The 21,435-nt window shown below is 43.5% G+C and overlaps 1 protein-coding gene across 3 annotated transcripts in view; it reads left to right on the plus strand.

Moving 5' to 3' along the window:
• The window catches only part of DUSP8 (dual specificity phosphatase 8), a 132,554-nt gene that overhangs the window by 31,298 nt on the left and 79,821 nt on the right, over positions 1–21,435 (plus strand). The window lies entirely within an intron of this gene.

A 21,435-nucleotide genomic window follows, 5' to 3' on the forward strand; every position in this document is an offset into this window, starting at 1 on the left:
GGATGGTAGAGGACAGGAAGGTCTGGAGGAAAGTTGTCCATGGGGTCGCGATGGGTTGGACACGGCTTCGCAACTAACAACAAAAAGAAAGCAGTAGTGGGGTATCTATGGCTCTAACTTCAGACTCTTAAGTTTCCTGTTTATTGATAACACTGGTTGGGGTTTCAATTCAGCAATACGGAGAGTACATTTTCGTTATTTGGTTATAAAGAATAAGAACTCCCATGTAATGTCTATGCATCCATCTTAAACCAAAACATGGACATAAGAGAGCCAAACGTTATCTAATATGAGTATAGAATGGGTGCTGGGTAAAATGTACGGTTTCCTTTGGGATGGAGCTTAGTTGAGGAATCTGGAGTTTTAGTTTTACAAATTAATAGATTACATGAACTTGCACTTTTCTATCTCTATTTAGGGCCAGTGTTTTATTTCTTCCTTTCTGATTTGTTTATTAGTTCTCTTTATTTCTGGGACTTGTCACATAGGTGTTATAATATGGAGATTATGTATTGTCTCTTTATGACTATTTTGATTTGTGTGATGTCATTACTGAGAACAAACGAAGCCAATTCAAAGTGAGCTTTCTTTTGTGTTATCAGAAAATCCTCCCTCTACACGAAAAACAACAAGAATGAATGGGAAGAAGGTTTGTGTTAGGGGAATGACTCTCATCCAAAAGTATAATTAATACAAAATGTACATTTTAAAAATTATCCTGTCAACCAAGAGAATAAAAAAAGACATTAAAGTATCACTGATATTTTTTTTTCAAGCAGGAATATAATTCAAAGGTTAACTATTGTGCTTAGTTATGTTGGTAGAAAGTTGCTTACATGTTTTAAATGTTTGGAGGAATAAGCCTTGTTAAGAAAGCATCCATACAGCTTTAACATAAAAATCTTGGATCACCAACTATTTTGAAGGTGATAACAAGTAAGAACATGGCAAAAATCCACTAAATGCTACTTGGATAGTCAAAAAACTATTGATAGTCTTTCAACAGAAGCTACTTAGCTGACCTCGGCTATGAATCGGTTCCTGTATGGACAAACAATTGATTAAAACAGGAAGAGAAGGATAGAACGAATTCTATGGGAGCTATTCAACTTCCTTTTCAATAATTAAAGCAGCACTAATGCTATTTACTTGTTCTAAGTAATCTGCACCAGAAAATGAAATTGAATTGAATCCATGCTGATAGGATGGGTGAAAGAGGAACCACTAATCTAGGGGATTTATCCATCTCTCTCTCTCTCTCTCTCTCTCTCTCTCTCTCTCTCTCTCTCTCTCTCTCTCTCCCTCCCTCCCTCCCTCCCTCCCTCCCTCCCTCCCTCCCTCCCTCTCCTCTCCTCTCCTCTCCTCTCCTCTCTTCTCCTCTCTTCTCTCTCTCTCTTCTCTTTTTCTCTCTCCTCTCCCTCTCCCTCCCTCCCTGCCTCCATCTCCCCCCTCTCTCTCCTCTCTCTCTTTTATCTCTCTTTCTCTCCTTTCTCTCTCCTTTCTCTCTCTCTCCTCTCCCGCCCCCCTCTCTCATCTCTCATAGTATAATGTTCCAAATTATATGGACCCAAAAGTACTGTACATAAGAATAAATTAACTGTTAACTTTAGTCACTTATTCAGAATTGAAAACATACATTTAAGAATCAAGAATGATTAGGCATTACACTACGGAAGAAATAAGTACTTCTTTGCTTTTATTGATAATATTAGTTTTCTTCCACATTCCCCATCTCTGGAAACCAATATCCTTGTTTAGCTATAAATGGAAAAATAATGGGAAGAATAGAATAAATTATCTCAAAAGGAATTAGCTGGTTAAGATAAAACTATGTAAAATGCTATGTGGAATTTCCATTGCAGTTCTACTTCTAACTAATTCTGCTTCTCTCTGAACTCCTGGCCAGATGCATATATTCTGTTCTCAAGAATTTCAGGTTAACAGAAGTATAATCCTTTGAAGTGGGATTTATGTCAGTAAAAATTACTGCAGGCAGAGCAAATTGTGTGCTGAAAGAGGAAGACCATAAGCAATCTTTTACCTTACTAAGGGTTGAATGTCGGTAGATATCGGAAAAGTTGGATATGTTTATTTAACTGAGAAAGTGCGGAGTGCTACTTTTCTGAAATTGGAGAGAGTAATAAAGGAGAATATTTGCAGCTCAGGGTTGAAATTAGGGATCCTTGGTGCTTTTTAAAGTTGGTTATTTTCTTGCAGGCATTTCATTACTCAAATTAGGTAACATGAGTTTTAATGCTAACGTCACTAGCACTGATGATGTTGCCTAATTTGGGTAATGAAATATCTACAACAGGGGTGTCAAACTTGATTTCATTGAGGGCTGCATCAGGGTTGTGTTTGACCTTGGGGGCTGGAGTGGGCATGGCCCGGGTGGGCATGGCCAGCTTGACATCACTCATGTCGGGGGCATCCATAGTAGCCCAAGCACTCTGCCAGCAAAAACAGGTTCCAGAGATCCATTTTCAGCTATGCCACCCTCCTGCCGCCCTCTACTAGTGAAAAAGAGGCTTGAGGCGCATGCGCCCCACCCGAACTCCATTTGTGCTGGCAGAGGCACCATGGGCCACTCCTTTGCTGTATCGGGGTGGCCCCATTGGCCAGATCTAAGCACCCCGTAGGCCGGATCCAGCCTCCAGGCCTTGAGTTTGACACCCCTGGTCTACAAGAAAACAACCAAGCTTGGGGAACACCAGAGACTCCTCAGAGTGGTTACTGTAATTCAGGGGTGTCCAAACTTGGGAACTTTAAGACTTGTGGACTTCAAGTCCCAGAATTCTGGGAGAATTCTGGGAGTTGAAGTCCACAAGTCTTAAAGTTCCCAAGTTTGGACACCCCTGCTGTAATTGATTTGAGAGTCTGCAGGCAGAGTGGAGGTATTGTAGATATTCCAAAGCAGTATAAAGCCACTACTCTTCCAGCGAAAAAGTCAGGGGTAGGGTTCAAGATGGGATGGACAATTTGACTTTCCTCCCAAGTCAGTACAGGTAGTCCTCAACTTAACAGCCATTCGTTTAGCAACTGTTCAAAGTTACAGCACCACTGAAGAAAGGGTCTTATGCAATTGCAAAGGATCTTTGCAATTGCCACAGTCGTAACATCCCCACAGTCAATTGATCAAAAGTCAGGCGCTCGGCAACATGCATTTACGATGGTTGCAACATCCCAGGGCTGTGTAATCATCATTTGCAACCTTTCTAACTGGCTTCTGATAAACCAAGTTAATAGCGGAATCCCGATTTGCTTAATGGCCCCCGGTTCGCTTAACAATTGCAGTAATGCCTTGAACAATCTTGGTAAAAAGGTTGTAAAATTGGACGGGACTCACTTAATAACTACCTTGCTCAGCAATGGAAATGCTGGTTCCCATTGCGGTCATAAGTCGAGGACTACCTGTAGCAAGGACTATAGCAATAGATTTCCTTTTTGGGCCTGGGACTCAGATCTTTTCAAGAAGGAGGACTGGAATCTGTAGGTAAAGCTGACAGAGGAACAGTGGTGGGTTTCAAATTTTTTTGGAACCTACTCTGTGGGTGTGGCCTCCTTTGTGGGAGTGGCTTGCCGGCCATGTGACCTGGTGGGAGTGGCTTGGCAGTCATGTGACCAGGTGGGCATGGCTAACTTGGAAAATGTGGTGAAACTCACTTAACGATGCTCTTGCTTAGCAACCAAAATTTTGGGCTCAATTGTGGTCATAAGTTCTTTTTCTTTCTTTCTTTCATCTCTCTCTCCCACTTTCTTTTTTTCTTTTTCTTTTTCTCTCTCTCTCTGGCTCTTTGTCTCTCTCTCCCTCTCTCCCTCTCTGTCTCCCTCTGTCATTTTCTCTGGGTGTCTATCTGTCTGTCTCTCTCTCTGTATCTCTGTCTCTCTCTCCTCCTTCCCCCATCTCTGTCACTCTGTGTGTGTGTGTGTCTGTCTGTCTCTCACTCACTCTGTGTGTGTGTGTGTGTGTGTGTGTGTGTGTCTGTCTCTGTCTCTCCCTCTGTCTCTCTCCCCTCCCTTCCTCTCTCTCTGTCACTCTGTGTATGTGGGTGTGTCTGTCTCTCACTCATTCACTTAATCACTCACTCTGTGTGTGTCTCTCTATCTTTCTCTCCCTCCCTCCCCCTCTCTGTCTCTCTGTGTGTGTGTGTGTCTGTCAGTCTCTCTGATTCCCTCCCTCACTCCCTCTCTCTGTTCCTCTCTCTGTCTGTCTGTCTGTCTCACTCACACACACACACTGTGGTCACCTTGTTGAGTGTTCCAATCACATTTGAAACACTCAACAACTGGCTTGCATTTATGGTATTTTGCAGCATTCTGCAGTCATAGGACCAAAATATATGCTTTTAACCATATATTTTGGTCCTATGACTGCAGAATGCTGCAAAATACCATAAATGCAGGCCAGTTGTTGAGTGTTTCAAATGTGATTGGAACACTCAACAAGGTGACCACAGTGTGTGTGTGTGTGTGAGTGAGACAGACAGACAGACAGAGAGAGGAACAGAGAGGGAGTGAGAGAGGGAATCAGAGAGAGACTGACAGAGTCTGACAGAATCAGAGAGGTACTTTTAACTACCTGGCAGCGGCGTTTTTCCTTGGGGGGCTCCTCAGAACATCCCAAGACTTCGGAGGGAAGCCTCCAGCCCGGAGCAGGAGCAAAGCCCCTTTTCCAACTGGCCTTTCCTCGCTTGGAGGGCTTTGGAGGGAAGCTTCTGCATAAGCCCGGCCGAGTGACAACAAGTTCCCACCGTTACGAAACCTCGGAGGCTGTAATTTTCTGAGCTGTGCGCGCGCGCCTGTTTTCCACGGCGTGGAGCAGCAGCGAGGTTTGTGTGGCCGGCAATCACTCCAAATGCCATCCGGGAAGACGAGGAACGTGAGGGGGGACCGTTGAGGGCCTCCGCAATCATCGCTCGCCTCGCAGAGCCTCGCTGCTGCTCCACGCCGTGGAAAACAGGCGCGCGCGCACAGCTCAGAAAATTACAGCCTCCGAGACTTCGTAACGGCGGGAACTTGTTGTCACTCGGCCGGGCTTATGCAGAAGCTTCCCTCCGAAGCGTTCTGAGCCTCGGAGGCTGTAATTTTCAGAGCTGTGCGCGCGCGCCTGTTTTCCACGGCGTGGAGCAGCAGTGAGGCTCTGCGAGGCGAGCGATGATTGCGGAGGCCGTCAACGGTCCCCCCTCGCGTTCCTCGTCTTCCCGGATGGCATCCTGAGTCATTGCCGGCCACGCAGAATCTCGCCGCTGCTCCACGCCGTGGAAAACCGGCGCGCGCGCACAGCTCAGAAAATTACAGCCTCCGAGACTTCGTAACGGTGGGAACTTGTTGTCACTCACCCGGGCTTCTGCAGACGCTTCCCTCCGAAGCGTTCTGAGGGAGGAAGGGCCAGTTGGGAAAGGGGCTTTGCTCCTGCTCCGGGCTGTAATTGCGCCTATGTTTTCCACGGCGTGGAGCAGCGGCAAGGCTCTGCGCGGCCAGTGATGATTCCGGAGGCCATCAGTGGGGGGCAGGGTCCCCCCTCATGTTCCTCATCTTCCCGGATGGCCCCCGGAATCATCGCTGGCTGCGCAGAGCCTTGCCGCTGCTGCACGCCGTGGAAAACATAGGCGCAATTACAGCCCGGAGCAGGAGCAAAGCCCCTTTCCCAACTGGCCCTTCCTCCCTCAGAACGCTTCGGAGGGAAGCGTCTGCAAAAGCCCGGGCGAGTGGCAACAATTTCCCACCATTACGAAGCCTCGGAGGCTGTAATTTTCTGAGCTGTGCGCGCGCGCCTGTTTTCCACGGCGTGGAGCAGCAGCGAGGCTCTGCGAGGCGAGCGATGATTGCGGAGGCCGTCAACGGTCCCCCCTCGCGTTCCTCGTCTTCCCGGATGGCATCCTGAGTCATTGCCGGCCACGCAGAATCTCGCCGCTGCTCCACGCCGTGGAAAACCGGCGCGCGCGCACAGCTCAGAAAATTACAGCCTCCGAGACTTCGTAACGGTGGGAACTTGTTGTCACTCACCCGGGCTTCTGCAGACGCTTCCCTCCGAAGCGTTCTGAGGGAGGAAGGGCCAGTTGGGAAAGGGGCTTTGCTCCTGCTCCGGGCTGTAATTGCGCCTATGTTTTCCACGGCGTGGAGCAGCGGCAAGGCTCTGCGCGGCCAGTGATGATTCCGGAGGCCATCAGTGGGGGGCAGGGTCCCCCCTCATGTTCCTCATCTTCCCGGATGGCCCCCGGAATCATCGCTGGCTGCGCAGAGCCTTGCCGCTGCTGCACGCCGTGGAAAACATAGGCGCAATTACAGCCCGGAGCAGGAGCAAAGCCCCTTTCCCAACTGGTCCTTCCTCCCTCAGAACGCTTCGGAGGGAAGCGTCTGCAAAAGCCCGGGCGAGTGGCAACAATTTCCCACCATTACGAAGCCTCGGAGGCTGTAATTTTCTGAGCTGTGCGCGCGCGCCTGTTTTCCACGGCGTGGAGCAGCAGCGAGGCTCTGCGAGGCGAGCGATGATTGCGGAGGCCGTCAATGGTCCCCCCTCGCGTTCCTCGTCTTCCCGGATGGCATCCTGAGTCATTGCCGGCCACGCAGAATCTCGCCGCTGCTCCACGCCGTGGAAAACAGGCGCGCGCGCACAGCTCAGAAAATTACAGCCTCCGAGACTTCGTAATGGTGGGAACTTGTTGTCACTCACCCGGGCTTCTGCAGAAGCTTCCCTCCAAAGCCCTCCAAGCGAGGAAAGGCCAGTTGGGAAAGGGGCTTTGCTCCTGCTCCAGGCTGTAATTGCGCCTATGTTTTCCACGGCGTGGGGCCGCGGCCAGAAGACAAGGAACAGCAGTGGCGGCGGGGAGTCAGCCCCGATGCAAAAAACGCCAAGGGGGCGGGGCAGGAAATTACTTCCGGGTTCATTCTTCAACCGGATCGCGCGATCCGGTGCGATCCGGTAGAAACCCACCACTGCAGGGGAAGTACAGGCTGAAGCATCAGGAATGTTTTATTTCTTTTCAGTTGCTTCCGTGCTTAACTGGATAGCTGGCTGAGGAATTCTGGGACCTGAAGTCCACACATCTTAAACATGCCAAGGTCCAGAAACCCTGGCAGTTTTTACTCTTGTTCACATTCTGAGGTTTTTGTTTTTGTTTTAAATTTGAGTTGTAGTGGTTAATGATTGCTCACGTTTGCATATAGTCGGAGGCCTCATAACTTAGTTTAGCTCTCTTATTCCTGAAATATGTACCTTGTTCTTTTTACTATTTTTAAAAATCCTTTATTTATTGTTATTTTGATAGGTGGCTTACCTAAGCACCATGCACTGTTTGGGCCTTGTTTTCTGGATCAAAGAGGGACACCGGAGCCGCTCATTTAAAAACGTAATCCTGGAGAAGGGGATTTCCCCTTCTGTTTTACCCAGATTCCAGAACATTGTCAGAAAAGGGGAGGGCTATCTTCTCACAACAGGTGGCAGCTGCTTAGCTTATCCTGAGTGGAATTCTTCCAACTGAGGTACAGCTATACCCAGATACCCAGAGGGAGATATCCGTCAGGCTTGTGTTATGTGATGAGTAGAGCTACCCTGCTAAAACTGCTAATGGCAATTCAGTTTTCTGTTAGATGATGACTGTAGATCTGTCATTTGATTTATTTGGCTGTTCTCTCTGTCCGCCTTTTTAGAATTCCCCACTAGCTTCTGTTCCTATCTTTTAAAACATTTTTTTCAGTCTTATTATCCGGCCCTGCACTCTATTTGATAGATGGCACAGGTCTGGTGCACCTAAAACATTTCTAGTAAGGTACTACCAAAGCAAACAGGTTTCAATCTCTTAGGTTTAGCAGTCTCGGACTTCCGGGTCTTGAAATGAATTGTACATTTCTAGAAATGCATTTTAATTTCTGTGCTCTTCTTTTTAGATTGCAATTCACAGCTAGGAACAAAGGAAGGGGGGATATTTCCCAGAAATTTATCATAGAAAGCCATCCATGTGGTCTAACAAGGGAACCCACGGATGTTGAAGCTGCATGGTCATTCAAAGGGATCTAGAAAGACAGCCCCTATAGTCAAATCAAATATACCTTGCATTGTATTTAAAAAATAAAGACAGGAAAGCTTCCTTTCCCTTGTTCTAAATTAAATGGATTAAATGAACTGAACTTAAACGAAAAGGGTGTTGGTGGAGGAGGGAGGGAAATAGGTTTATTTGTAAAAAAAAAACACCCAACCATGCTAGTACAAATTAATTTGGGGGCTAGAAACCTGGGGGCACCATGTTGCTCAATTCTTTGCATAAGTTTCGTAATGGTTTTGGTGTAGGACAGGGGTGTCCAAACTTGGGAACTTTAAGACTTGTGGACTTCAACTCCCAGAATTCTGGGAGTTGAAGTCCACAAGTCTTAAAGTTCCCAAGTTTGGACACCCCTGGTGTAGGATAACCTCCACTTTCAATCCAAAGTAAGAAAAATCCTTTGGAGCAGGCATACACCAATTCCTGTTTTCCTAGGTCTGCATGAGACTCATCAACCCAGGAAAATCTGCATTTGAGATATAAGTGTTTCAAGTTGCTTTGAAGTACGCAGAGATGTTTGGTGCTCCCTTGTCTCCAAACACAGATTTCCCTGTGTGAGCCCAAGATCTTCTATAAGGATATGAGCATAAAGGTAAAAGTTCCCCTTGCACATATGTGCTAGTCATTCCCTACTCTAGGGGGCGATGCTCATCTCCGTTTCAAAGCCGAAGAGCCAGCGCTGTCCGAAGATGTCTCCGTGGTCATGTGGCCGGCATGACTAAATGCCAAAGGCGCACGGAACGCTGTTTACCTTCCCACCAAAGGGGGTTCCTATTTTTCTACTTGCATTTTTACATGCTTTTGAACTGCTAGGTTGGCAAAAGCTGGGACAGGTAACGGGAGCTCACTCTGTTATGTGTCTCTAGGAATTTCCGTAGCCCTGTTCTATAGTGAAATTATGCTCGGTTGTCTACCTTTCATAACATGGTTGTTACATGATGGAAGAAAAAGACCCAGGAGGTGGTTTTAAAAGAAGTCGGGGGGCGGGTACGGTGGGTGAGGCTGTGTTCCAAGGAAGTTTCTGCCTGGATTTTTTTTTTTTCAAATAAGCACATTGCACATTTGGCAGTAGATCCCATTCAATTAAGTTGGATTATGTGACAAGGTAAGCCTGTAATGGACCAGAGGCTTAATTATCATTCCTTGGTACTGCATGTTCTCATTTCCTTTAACCACAGTTCAATTTGCAGCACTTAAGCAGGTCCCCACCATGTTATCCAAATGCCAGGAAAAGAGCTTCATTTTTTTCCTTGTTTCTGTATCAGAAATCACCCTTCTTGCGGGGCATGCTTTTCTTTTTCTTCTTTTGAGTGCCTGGGATTTAAATCTTTGCCTGTGCCGCTCCCAGCCTAAATTAGGAAAAAGCAAGGTGCTTATATAGAGTTCCTTTTTTGGCCGGGGGCTGGGTGGGTTTCCACTGGGAAGACCTGGCTTTTCTTTAGAAGAAGCCAGCAACTTTTAATTATTTTTAATTATTATTACTTTTTAAAGTTCAGCAGCCATCTTTTCCCAGAAGCTGCATTGGGTTGGCTTTTTTTTAGTATTTCTTCTTTGTTTCCCTCCCCCAATTTTTATTATTTTGTAGCAAAGGAGGGTAATTCAAGCAATTAATCAAATGCTGGGCCCAGCTGGAACCATCTGTAGGGTCTTCATCTTCCCCTCCCCTTAAATGTATGCGTATGGTTTATTGAATTTGGCTAGCAGTGACATCACCCCTGCCTGAATCTTTGTGTGTGTGCGGGAGGGGGGGTCCTTTGCCTTCTGTCTGCTATATTCAAGGCCATGAGGAATTATTTTTGAATGTTTTTCTTTAGCCACTGATAACACTGGAGAACAGAGGAACATGATGCATTTTTACAGGTCTTTTTGGGTGAGCATGGATATATGTCAGTGTTGAATTCTCAGAGAGCTTTTTGGCTTTATTAATATTTTCCAAATAGAAAGTAGCTAGATAAATTTGTGGTAAGGCACAGAGTCAAGAAATGAGTAAGGAGCCACTTCTAAATGGACATTGCAGAGTAATCCTTCCTTCCTTCCTTCCTTCCTTCCTTCCTTCCTTCCTTCCTTCCTTCCTTCCTTCCTTCCTTCCTTCCATCCTCCCTCCCTCCCCCCCTCCCTCCCTCCTCAAATTTTCAACCATTCTGATTGTAACATTGGGCTTTAGACAAATAGATGGGAAAGTTGTGCAGCACTCCAGATCTGAAATGAAAGAGCACTGAAATGAAAGAGCAGCTGCTGCACCTGGCAAATTGTTAAAGACACTTTTGACTTTTCCTGGGTTTATACGATTATATTTGAATTGAAAATACTTTTGTGCTAAAGTCTTATTGCACTGTTGACAGTACATGGTACATGGTAAAGAGCGGGTTTCAAAATTTTTAGAACCTCTTCTGTGGGTGTGGCCTGCTTCATGGGAGTGGCTTGCCGGCCATGTCTCCGGGTAGGAGTGGCTTGCCAGCCATGTGACTGGGTGGGAGTGGCTTGCTGGCCATGTGACTGGGTGGGCATGGCCAACTTGTAAAATGTGGTGAAACTCACTTAACAACGCTCTTGCTTAGCAACCAAAATGTTGGCTCAGAAACTCTGGCATTTGAAGCACGCAAGTCTTAAAGCTGTCAAGTTACAAGACACTTGCACCCCTAACCCTTTAGGAAAAAAAACCCAGGGGTGTTCAAACTTGACAGCTTTAAGACTTTAAGGTTTAGATAGGACTCTTAGAGGCGGGTGGGGCGATTGGTGAGCCAGCCAATAAGTGAGTGGCGGGCGGGGTAAGCGTGGTGTGGATGGGCAGGGGGAGGGAGCTGGAACCGGTTCTAAACAGCACGGTAGATTTGTGGAACCTCTTCTATAGGAGAGGTTAGAACTGGCAGGAACCCACCCCTGGTAAAGAGTATTACAAATCATCAGGTACAAAATATAGGAAAAAAATGTTCTGTGGCAGGTGTTCTCAGACTTTGGATTCCAAAGCAAACAGTCAGTCAATCTAGCAAAATGATGAATGGAGTCCTTGGTGTTCACTGAGCTTGTTTGTTTGCTTGCAGGTGTTTCATTGCCCAACTAGGTAACATCACCATTACGCAACTAGTAATTTCAGCAGCACTGATTATTTTATTTGCTTATTATCTATCTATTTATTTATTTATTTATTTATTTATTTATTTATTTATTTATTTATTTATTTAACATGTTGATGATGTTTTTATTTTCTCACTATTGACGATGATACCTAGTTGGGTAATGAAGTGTCTGCATGCAACAACCAAGCTTAGATAGCATCAAGGACTCCACAGTTCAATTCTGAGCTACGTATATTCTCTTCTATGGGAAATGATGTACATATCTGGGCTCATATACCTTGCTAGATATGCTTGTCAGATATTAGTAGAGTCTCCTTCAAGTCAAGCACAACTCTGGATCACCTCGTACACACATCCCTGTAACTTTCTTGGCAGTGGTGTAAATTTTTTTAGGGGGAGGGGGGGGTCTTCAAGTCAGGTTTTTATTTTTAACTTGGGGCAACTACCTGAACAATTCCTCGAAGTTTTCTTGACAAGATTTTGAAAGTGGTTTGCTATTGCCTGCTTCATGAGGCTGAGAGAGAATGACTGGCTCAAGGTGTAATTTACTTGTCTTTGTACCTAAGGTGGGGCAAACTAGTCTCTTGGTTTCTGGCCAGGTGCCTTCACCACTACATAAACTGGCTTTCTGGTTTGCCATTGGCATTTCCTTTTGTGACTTCCAGCTGAGCCTAAAGCCCAGGATCTCTCCTATCTATTCATCGGGTCCAAAACTGCTTAGCTTCTGAATCCAGGTAAAACTGATCTGCTCTGCCACATGCTGAGACCCAGTTGGTGATACTTGTGCCAAAAAGAAATCCTAATGATCCCCTTTCTCTTAGGATGGGCTTTTTTTTATTCTACCATGTCTTTTCATTTTAACTTCCAGCTGCTTTTGAGCCCCATGTGGCTTTTTAATCATTTAATTGATACTCCTGTTTTGTACATTTTAAAATTCTACCCTACATAAAACAGAGTGAAACAAGAAAAAGGCCATAAAAATCTCTGAAGATAATGAATATGTCATGTTGTTCAGTTAAATAATTAATACTGAAGTCAGTTGAGTAGGGAATTAAGCGTACAAGCAAATATATTTCTAAATAGTCTCCCAGCAGGTTCTTCAAAGCACTGAACAATTGACAGAAAATGGGTGTCCTTCCCAGTTTACAGTGTCTATGTTTCAAATGATAAACTAACTTAATATTCATTTCTATTGGTAATTTTCATACTTGCTTTCTGAGATTCATTTTATTTTACTGGGAATCACTTTACATCTCTTTTTAGTAGATGCTAGCAGCCAAGATTGAAAAATCAGGTTTATGAAGGAGATGTTAAACCAGGAGATTTTTATTTAATACTTTTTATTTCTCTCTCCCCTCCTGCCTCCATCTACTCTCAGGTTTCGTATTACCTTTTTAAAGGTGAAAACTGTTCATTGCTTCCTATGAAGATCAACTTTTTGAATATTCTGTTGAAGCAATTAGAAATGTATAACAAAATAGATTGACACCTTACCTTCTTTGTGGCAGCGCCTTAGATATTGGAACATTGCTATCTTGTCACTCCTAGTCCTTCTTTTCATTGAACTAGACATTGAACTAGTTCCTGAAACCGTTCTTCATATGTTTTAGCCTCCAGTCCTCTAATCGTCTTTGTTCCTTTTCTCTGCACCCTTTCTAGGTTCTCAACATCTTTTCTACATCGTGGTGACCAAAACTGAATGCAGTATTCCAAGTGTGGCCTTACCAAGGCATTATAAAATGGTATTAACACTTCATGTGATCTTGATTCTATGCCTCTGTTAATGCAGTTTAGGACTGCGTTGGCTTTTTTTTTTTTTTTTTTTTTTGGCAGTTGCAGCCCACTGCTGGCTCATATTTAAATGATTTTCCACTAGAACTCCAAGATTCCTCTCACAGTTTCTGCTATTGAGCCAGGTACCACCTATTCTGTACCTGCGCGTTGGGTTTTTACCTAGATATAGAATCTCACCATTGAATTTCATTTTGTTAGATAGGACCTAATGACACAATCTATCTGCAAAAATAAACTAGGTTCTCTCTAAACCAACCAGAGAATATTGCAATTTTGAGATTTGAACCCCAGTCATTCAGATCCATTGTACTGCACCATCTCTCTTGAAAAGTTAAGTATGAACAATAAAATAGTCTCTGTTGTGACTTCATTTCAGGCTTCTGTAATTTTATCACTTCATCCCATATGTTTTGAAGACGATCTGTGTTGCAGGTCAGGCACAGCCTGACTGCACTCTATTTATATAGAGCTTCCCTATCTGTAGTCTCTACAGGTATTAGAAATCATTCCTGATGTAGCTGTCAAAATAAAATAATTTCAAAAATACCCCAAATGTTAGGAAATTGCTAACTCCTGTAGTATTTTTAATTTGTTTAGAAATAGGATTTCTCAAGATTTTGGCTATTTACGTTTTTTAAAAGTTAACATTTCATTTAATTTTGCAACGCCATACACATTGTTGGAAGAAATATCCATCTTCAGTTCCAAGTTGGGAAAAGACACTGGAAACATGGAGGCTGATTGAATAGATGGTTTAATGGTGAAGCAGATGCACATGGGTGATTCTGGGCAGCTGATCACATGGAGTTGAGAGTGGGTTTTTTAATACCTTCTCTTGGGCTTTGAACTTGAACTTCCTGTTCCTATGCAAGAACATGCATACTATTGGCTGTTTTGTCAGATTCCTATGGTGTCATGTTTGTCTGAGCTCCCAGGTTTAGTTGAAGTTTGCTGAGTGATGCAATGTCCTTAGGAGATTGTGCAATGCAGTGAGCTCTGTGTCTTCTGCTAAACGGTCTTATTATGTCCTGAGAGTCATGTCTTAATCCCATCACCCTGGAGCTGAAGGTCTTTCGTCTTGTAGATAGGGCGGCCCACTCTTTCTTAACGGGCACTAAATATCTACTGGAGGTAGGGAGCTGTTTTCTGTCTTTAAAACATGATTTTCCTTTAGGAAAATACAATATTCTGCCTTTTTAATATTTCTCAAAATATTTCATTCTTCTAGGAGAGGGGGATCTTCCCTCAATACTGTTGAATACTACTTATGACATTTCCTAATAGTTTTCAGTAGTAATGTAAAGATGTATATATAAAGGAAAAGTTATGAACCACTGAATGATTAGCTTATTTAAATAATTCACCTACATTTGATTACAAGCAAACATGAAGGCCTGAAACCAGTTCTGCCTCTGATCTCTTTTAAGGAAGAGAATTCTGAAGGTAACCTCACACACAGAATCATAAATGCAGAGGTCCATATCTCCTCAGCATCAATAAGATTAGTAAGCTTGGCTGTACAAGCAAAAGCCTGTCTAACTGTTAGGAAATGTATTGTAACGTATGTAAATGTATGAGAAAATGAAAAATATCCATCTGAGAACAGTGAACCAAAAGAGATTCAGGGACAGGATTAGTGTATGTTGTATAAAGATTGACTTTTTTAGCACTTACTTACATCTGCTAGCCATGATTATGTACAGCTGTTTGCGTATTGTAGGAGAAAGTTGAGAAAAAGTTGATTTGTGTGCAGTGTTCTAAGTCATACACGAAGTTCATAGATAGCTCATGCTCCTTTTCTTTAGATTTCCTCAAGTGTAGAGAAAGCGAAGGGACCACGGAAGCTATTGACTAATCCTCAGATTGTCAACGACATTTGATGTATTGGTATTTCACAAGATATAGTATTATTTTACTTTATAAATATGTTATGGGGGCAAAATAAAAAGCAGTAAACTTTTTTAAAGTCTTGCTTTCCACATTCTAGTTCTCTATCATACTTTTATGGTAGGGGTTTTCAGAATTCTTGGTTGGAGGTCATATTAGGAATTATCAGGTTATTGGTATTCCCACAAAATTTCTTCTAGAGTAGATGTGATAAGTTGCAAAATAGAATATTCCTCTTTGTTATCCTCTCTAGTTACTAGGACACTCTCTATTACTTCAGCTACCAGGCCCTCCCTTCTATACAAGTAGATATATTTCGGAGCAAAGTACTAGGCTATGGTCACCCATCACATTTATTTTATAAGAATATCTTGAGGAATATCTGATATCCAGAGAAATTCTTCTAAATTAGGGGGCAAGCATTGTTTTTGTGGCCACATATTATCCATTCTATTTTTAATCTACTGCTTTGGCGCTTAGAGGCTTTAAGAATGTATTGCTCTATGTTGTTGAATTTTACAGTCCAAGGTAAGTACTATAAAAATGGAGAGTGCATTTCATTTTGCTACTGAATTTCAGTGATACAATCTGATTGTTTCCCGGAAACAACAAGAAGGGAGGTTGGGAGATTGCATACAAGGTCATGGAATGTCTGCCTGTTATAAATGAAGATGATATCAGAGGCTTGTTTTGTTTTGTCAGCTGTCTCTGCATTTTAAAAGTTAAAATGATTGAATAAAAAATAAGGTCAGTAAAGGCGGAATTAAAATCAAGACGCTCATGGGCATCATGCTTCCCATATATACAATACAATACAATACAATAGCAGAGTTGGAAGGGACCTTGGAGGTCTTCTAGTCCAACCCCCTGCCTAGGCAAGAAACCCTATACCATTTCAGACAAATGGCTATCCAACATCTTCTTAAAGATTTCCAGTGTTAGGGCATTCACAACTTCTGGAGGCAAGCTGTTCCACTGATTAATTGTTCTAAGTGTCAGGAAGTTTCTCCTCAGTTCTAAGTTGCTTCTCTCCTTGATTAGTTTCCACCCATTGCTTCTTGTTCTACCCTCAGGTACCTTGGAGAATAGTTTGACTCCCTCTTCTTTGTGGCAACCCCTGAGATATTGGAACATTGCTATCATGTCTCCCCTAGTCCTTCTTTCTCTTAAGCTAAACATACCCAGTTCCTGCAACCGTTCTTCATATGTTTTAGTCTCCAGTCCCCTAATCATCTTTGTTGCTCTTCTCTGCATTCTTTCTAGAGTCTCCACATCTTTTCTACATCATGGCAACCAAAACTGAATGCAATATTCCAAGTGTGGCCTTACCAAGGCATTATAAAGTGGTATTAACATTTCATGTGATCTTGATTCTATCCCTCTGTTTATGCAGCCTAGAACTGTGTTGGCTTTTTTGGCAGCTGCTGCACACTGCTGGCTCATATTTAAATGGTTATCCACTAGAACTCCAAGATCCATCTCACTATATTGTATCTATACTGTATATATTATTCCATATAAGGTAAAGGTAAAGGTTCCCCTTGCACATAGGTGCTAGTCGTTCCCAACTCTAGGGGGTGGTGCAAATCTCCATTTCAAAGCCGAAGAGCCAGCTCTGTCCAAAGACGTCTCCATGGTCATGACTAAACGCCAAAGGTGCACAGAACATTGTTACCTTCCCACCAAGATGGTCCCTATTTTTCTATTTGCATTTTTACATGCTTTTGAACTGCTAGGTTAGCAGAAGCTGAGACAAGTAACGGGAGCTCACTCCATTATGTGGTGCTAGGGATTCGAACTGCCGAACTGCCAACCTTTCTGATCGACAAGCTCAGCATCAGCCATTGAGCCATCATGTCCATATTAAAAGAACATAAATAGGCCTTCCTCTTCTCTTTATGTTGGATGCCCTATTTGAAGTATGAATAGTTAGTTCATTAGTTTTTGCCCTCATCTTCAACTTGTGGCAACAGAGTCATTTCTCTGTATGCTGCTGAGATGGAAGAGAACTTCATGAGATAGTTCAAGAAGCACATGTGTTGGAATCATGAGCCAAATATGGTGGTCTCTCCAGATTTTGCTCAAATTGAGCTCTGCCTCTTTTAGGTCCCTTAGGTTACCTTGAATTGTAGTTGTGCATGGGATAGAAGAAAATTAGTTGTGTATGTTGGAGCAGCCCTGATTTGTGACATTGTCTGTTGCATCAACACTTGGATCTTAATGCACATGGAAGGCAACATGTCTTCAGCCATAGATATGAAAATATTCTTCTTATGGATTGTCCCCTGGAATGCATGACTACCTTTAGAGCCTGCTTCATTGGGATGATATTGGTGGGAGGGCTTCGGTAAGGTCAGCGCCATTGAAAAGCATTCAGGGGGGCACGTAACTTCACCGAGATTCCCGCTGCTACGAAATTCAGGAACGCAGCAGCTCTCTTATTACAAAATATCATCACATTGTATTGCCACCAGTCTTGGCCTTCATTATTGTGACTATTTAGCAAACAACCCCAATACATTGAAAATAAGAGTTCTGCTTTTCTCTTGTCACCAGTGATGCTTCTTCAGCTTCTCTTGGAAGGAGAAAGAACATGTGGAGGGCACCGGCAAAGTAATTCCGTCTTCTGTTGTTACATGAACCCTTCTAGTTATAATGGGGGAGGGGATGGAGGTGAGTGGAACTGCTGCTGAATAGCAGATGGCAGGAAGGGTGACATCAGAGGCACAATTGTCCTACCCCATTATTCTTCCTGACAGGCCCCTACCCTCCTTTATTGTTTCCTGTGGACATAATTGGAAGCTTGGGAAGGGGAAAGAAAAGCTTGCCAGAGTTCCTAAAAAAAAGTCCTCCCTTTTGAGTAAATTGTTACTTAGCACTCGTCAGATTCAGATTATTTCTAGAGCAATATAAGTAGATAATGATGAGAAAGACGCAAGCCCGCCTTCTGACTTGTGATTTGAAAGAACGGCACTTAAAGAAAGAAAAGGGAGAGGAGAGAGAAGAATCTAGGCCTGCTCTGCAAAATGTGAAATGGGAAGAAACTTGTGTCAATGGGCTTTGCAAATGATTACCATTCTAGAGCAGGTGTTCACTGGGGACTTATAAGACACTGGGAGATTGTCTTCAGTATTTCATCCAACTGCTAGGGAAAGTAACTCAGAAGGTAAGGTTGAAGTGTGTTGGAAGAAATGTCCATTTAGGTTCAGTTCCAAGTGGGGGGAAAGACACTGGAAACGTGGAGGCTGTTTGGAAAGATGGTTTAATGGTGGACAGGATCACAAGCCTTGGAGCTCCTGGGTGAAAAGGGAAGAGATGCTGAGAGTCCTTGAGTTGTACAGTATGTCCTCTCTGGGCTCTGAACTTCCTGGGGCACAGGAAGAGTGCAGCAGTTGATTGCTGTCAAAGGTTATAGCTAGCTTGGTAGGTTGTCTGTGTGCTACGTTTGGTTGAAACTTGGTGGGTAGAGCAATGAAGGGCAGTGAAATGGTTCTGCCTGAAGGAGGAAGATCTTTGTTATGTAGAATAGACTGATTCAGGCCTTAATGGCCCATTAACAAAGGTGAGGGGGGGTTGTTTCTGCTATCCTGTGTTTCCACGTCTCATTTTAGGGGAAATATTCTGCCTTTTTAATATTTCCTAAAATATTTCATCTTCTAGGAGAGAGGTGGGTTTTAACTTCCTACAAGTGTCACCCTCAGAAGGTGGGGTTGAAGTGTTTTTTGATGATGTTCTACTCCACCTGACATTGCAGTCTATTTATCTAGAAGAGACCATGGAACCCATTTTTTTAAAAAAAAATTGAGGTAGATGAAGACAAACAAATGGAGATTTAATCTCAGACAAGGTTGAAATCTCACAGGTAATGAGACTGTGTTGTTGATGGATGTTTATCACCCATTTTGAATAGCTTTTCATTCCTCCTGAGGGCCTAAAAGGGAAGAGAGAGTCTGCACTATCTCTGCATTTCCTTGGCAAGCATTGAGGATTGTGATAGCCAAGAGTCCTTTCTACCAGCTTATGCCAGATGCAGAATATCTGGAGAGGCTCCGCTGCTAAATACAGTCTTCATGGAGCTGCTTTTGAAGATGACTCATAAATTTCACCGAAGCAGAAGAAAGCTTTTGATGACGGACTGATTTTGTGGCTCTATTCTACATAGTTGCATTAGTTCTCAGTGTGTTTCTCTGCCTCGTTTGAAGTGCTTGCATTTCTTAGACTGGAGCCAAGCAACTTGAAGAAAATTGTTCACCCAAGTCAACCTGCCCATGGTTTAAAATTGGGAACAGACGTTCTTCCATTTTAGGGCTGCTTTTCTCTTTCTTTCTTTCTTTCTTTCTTTCTTTCTTTCTTTCTTTCTTTCTTTCCTTCCTTCCTTCCTTCCTTCCTTCCTTCCTTCCTTCTCTCTCTCTCTCTCTCTTTCTATCTACCTACCTTCCTTCCTTCCTTCCTTCCTTCCTTCCTTCCTTCCTTCCTTCCTTCCTTCCTTCCTATCTTTTTTGTGCCTTCAAGTCAGTTTTTATTTCTGTCGACTGCCTGGAAATCCCTTGCAGTTTTCTTGGCAAGATTTCAGAAGTGGTTTGCCATTGCCTCTTTCCTAGGATTGAGAGAAAAGGACTGGCCCAAGACTACCCAGATGGCTTTGTGCCTAAGACAGAACTAGAACTCACACTCTCCCAGGTTCTAGTCTGGTGCCTTAACCAACATGCAAAACTGGCAATCTCTTAACAGCTTCTGTTGATTAAATAAGAGAGAAGAAAGAGACTTCTGGGGGGCCCCATTTTTGGAATGCCTTGCTGTTTATCTTTGCTGGATCCCATCTTTACTAGTGACCCCATTACTGCAGTAAATTGCTGTACTTTTTCCCTCAGCAAATTTGTCCAGGGATTGGTTGGAACTGTTGTTTGTATCTTGTATAGTATTTTGTACTGCCTTTATTTCTGGTTTTCATATTAGTTTTTATTAATATATTTTTTGAGAGGTGCAGTGCTCAGGGGTTTAAGGATGCTGAGATTGTCAACCTTTGTCAGCTTCCTGAATTCCAGCAGTTCGAGCCCTCGCACTACAGGATGGAGTGAGCTCCCATCACTTGCCTCAGCTTCTGCCAATGTCGTAGTTTGAAAGCACGCAAATGCGAGTATATAAATAGGTACCACTCTGGTGTGACTAATGGTGGAAGCAAGAAACCAACTGGCGCCAGACCAGTCTGAATATGAGGCGAAAACCAATTGAAAAAAAGGCCTTGGATGACACTGACTCTCTTGCAGAAGGCCATCAGCTGCTTTGTATGTGGAGATAGTTCACCCCTTGTGGTGCACTCTAGATAGTGAGCGAGCAAGCAAGAACTTCAATGAACTAGACAGCCAAACTACTACTCTGTATTAACCTTATAGACTCTGGCTTTCATGTACCAATGCCATACACTAACTAACTAACTAATAAATAAATAAATACATGTTTTATTCTTTTATTAAATGTTAACTGCTTAAAGGGGAGATTAACCCTGGAAGGTGACTTATACATATTTTACATAATACAAACATTAAGGTGTAGCTCTTTAATTTGCAAATTTCTGACTCAAAGGTTTCCTTTCTTTTAATTGAACAGTCCTTCTCTCTCCTCCACTCTCCCCCTTCTCTCTTCTCTTGCCTGTTTGATGAGGAAAGCTGAGTTGATTGAATGCTTGCTTGTCTCTGCCTTTGGAATTGGCATTATAATGTTGCCAACACTGAAACCTTTGCATGGGTCAGTTTTCTGAATTCGATATTCCTTCTCCTTGCTCTGGATGCTTCTTAGCCTTCCTTCCTGATTGGAGCCAGGGAGAAGAAGATATTCCCAGAAGAGAAGATAGTCTTTCTGCAAGTTGCAGCAGATTGTGCTTGGAGAGAAAAGGCAAGCATTTTGAAAAGAAAAAAGAAAAGAATTGACAGGACGTTCAGGCCTTGAAGTGGCTTAATTAAGGATTTCCTTCATTGTGCCTGGAGCCGAGTAAGGAAGATAGTCTTAATACAAAAATGCAGGAACCTAGGGCAGTGATGGCTAACATTTTCTGGACCGAGTTGCCCAAAGCGCACAAGTGTGAATGCGCACTCACATGCCCAAAGCCCCAAAATGCAATGTCCCCGCCTATGCACATGCATCCCCGTATATGCATGCACGCCCCCTTCACACACACCCGTGTATGCATGCATGATCCCTGTGCATGCACTCTGCCCCCCCCCACGCACTTGCACGCAACCCCCCGCCCCCACGCATGTGTGGCAGAGACCCAAAGGCCAGCTGGTGGGCCGGAGGTGTGCACGCATGTGCAGTCGGAGTTGAAATGAGGCGACACCTCATGTGCAACGAGGGCGCTCTGTGTCACCTCTGGCACACATGCCTTAGGTTTGCCATCATGGACCTAGGAAAAAGGAGGTAAAGCATTTTTTAGGCACTAAGAAATAAGAGAGTATTCAGAAGTGATTTGAGTAGATGACTCCCTGATTCACTGTGGTATAAGCAGGCGTGTGTGTTTCTTGTAAAATTCTTTATTATAACTATAGAGATAGGATGAATTCATACTGCTTTCCTATAGATTTCACTGACGTTTACTTTTGGCACTGAATGAGAGCATTTAGGAAGAAGATCTGATCAGTTTG

This window comes from Natrix helvetica (assembly GCF_964273705.1).
Source record: "Natrix helvetica genome assembly, chromosome: 1".
Taxonomy (NCBI): Eukaryota; Metazoa; Chordata; class Lepidosauria; order Squamata; family Natricidae; genus Natrix; species Natrix helvetica.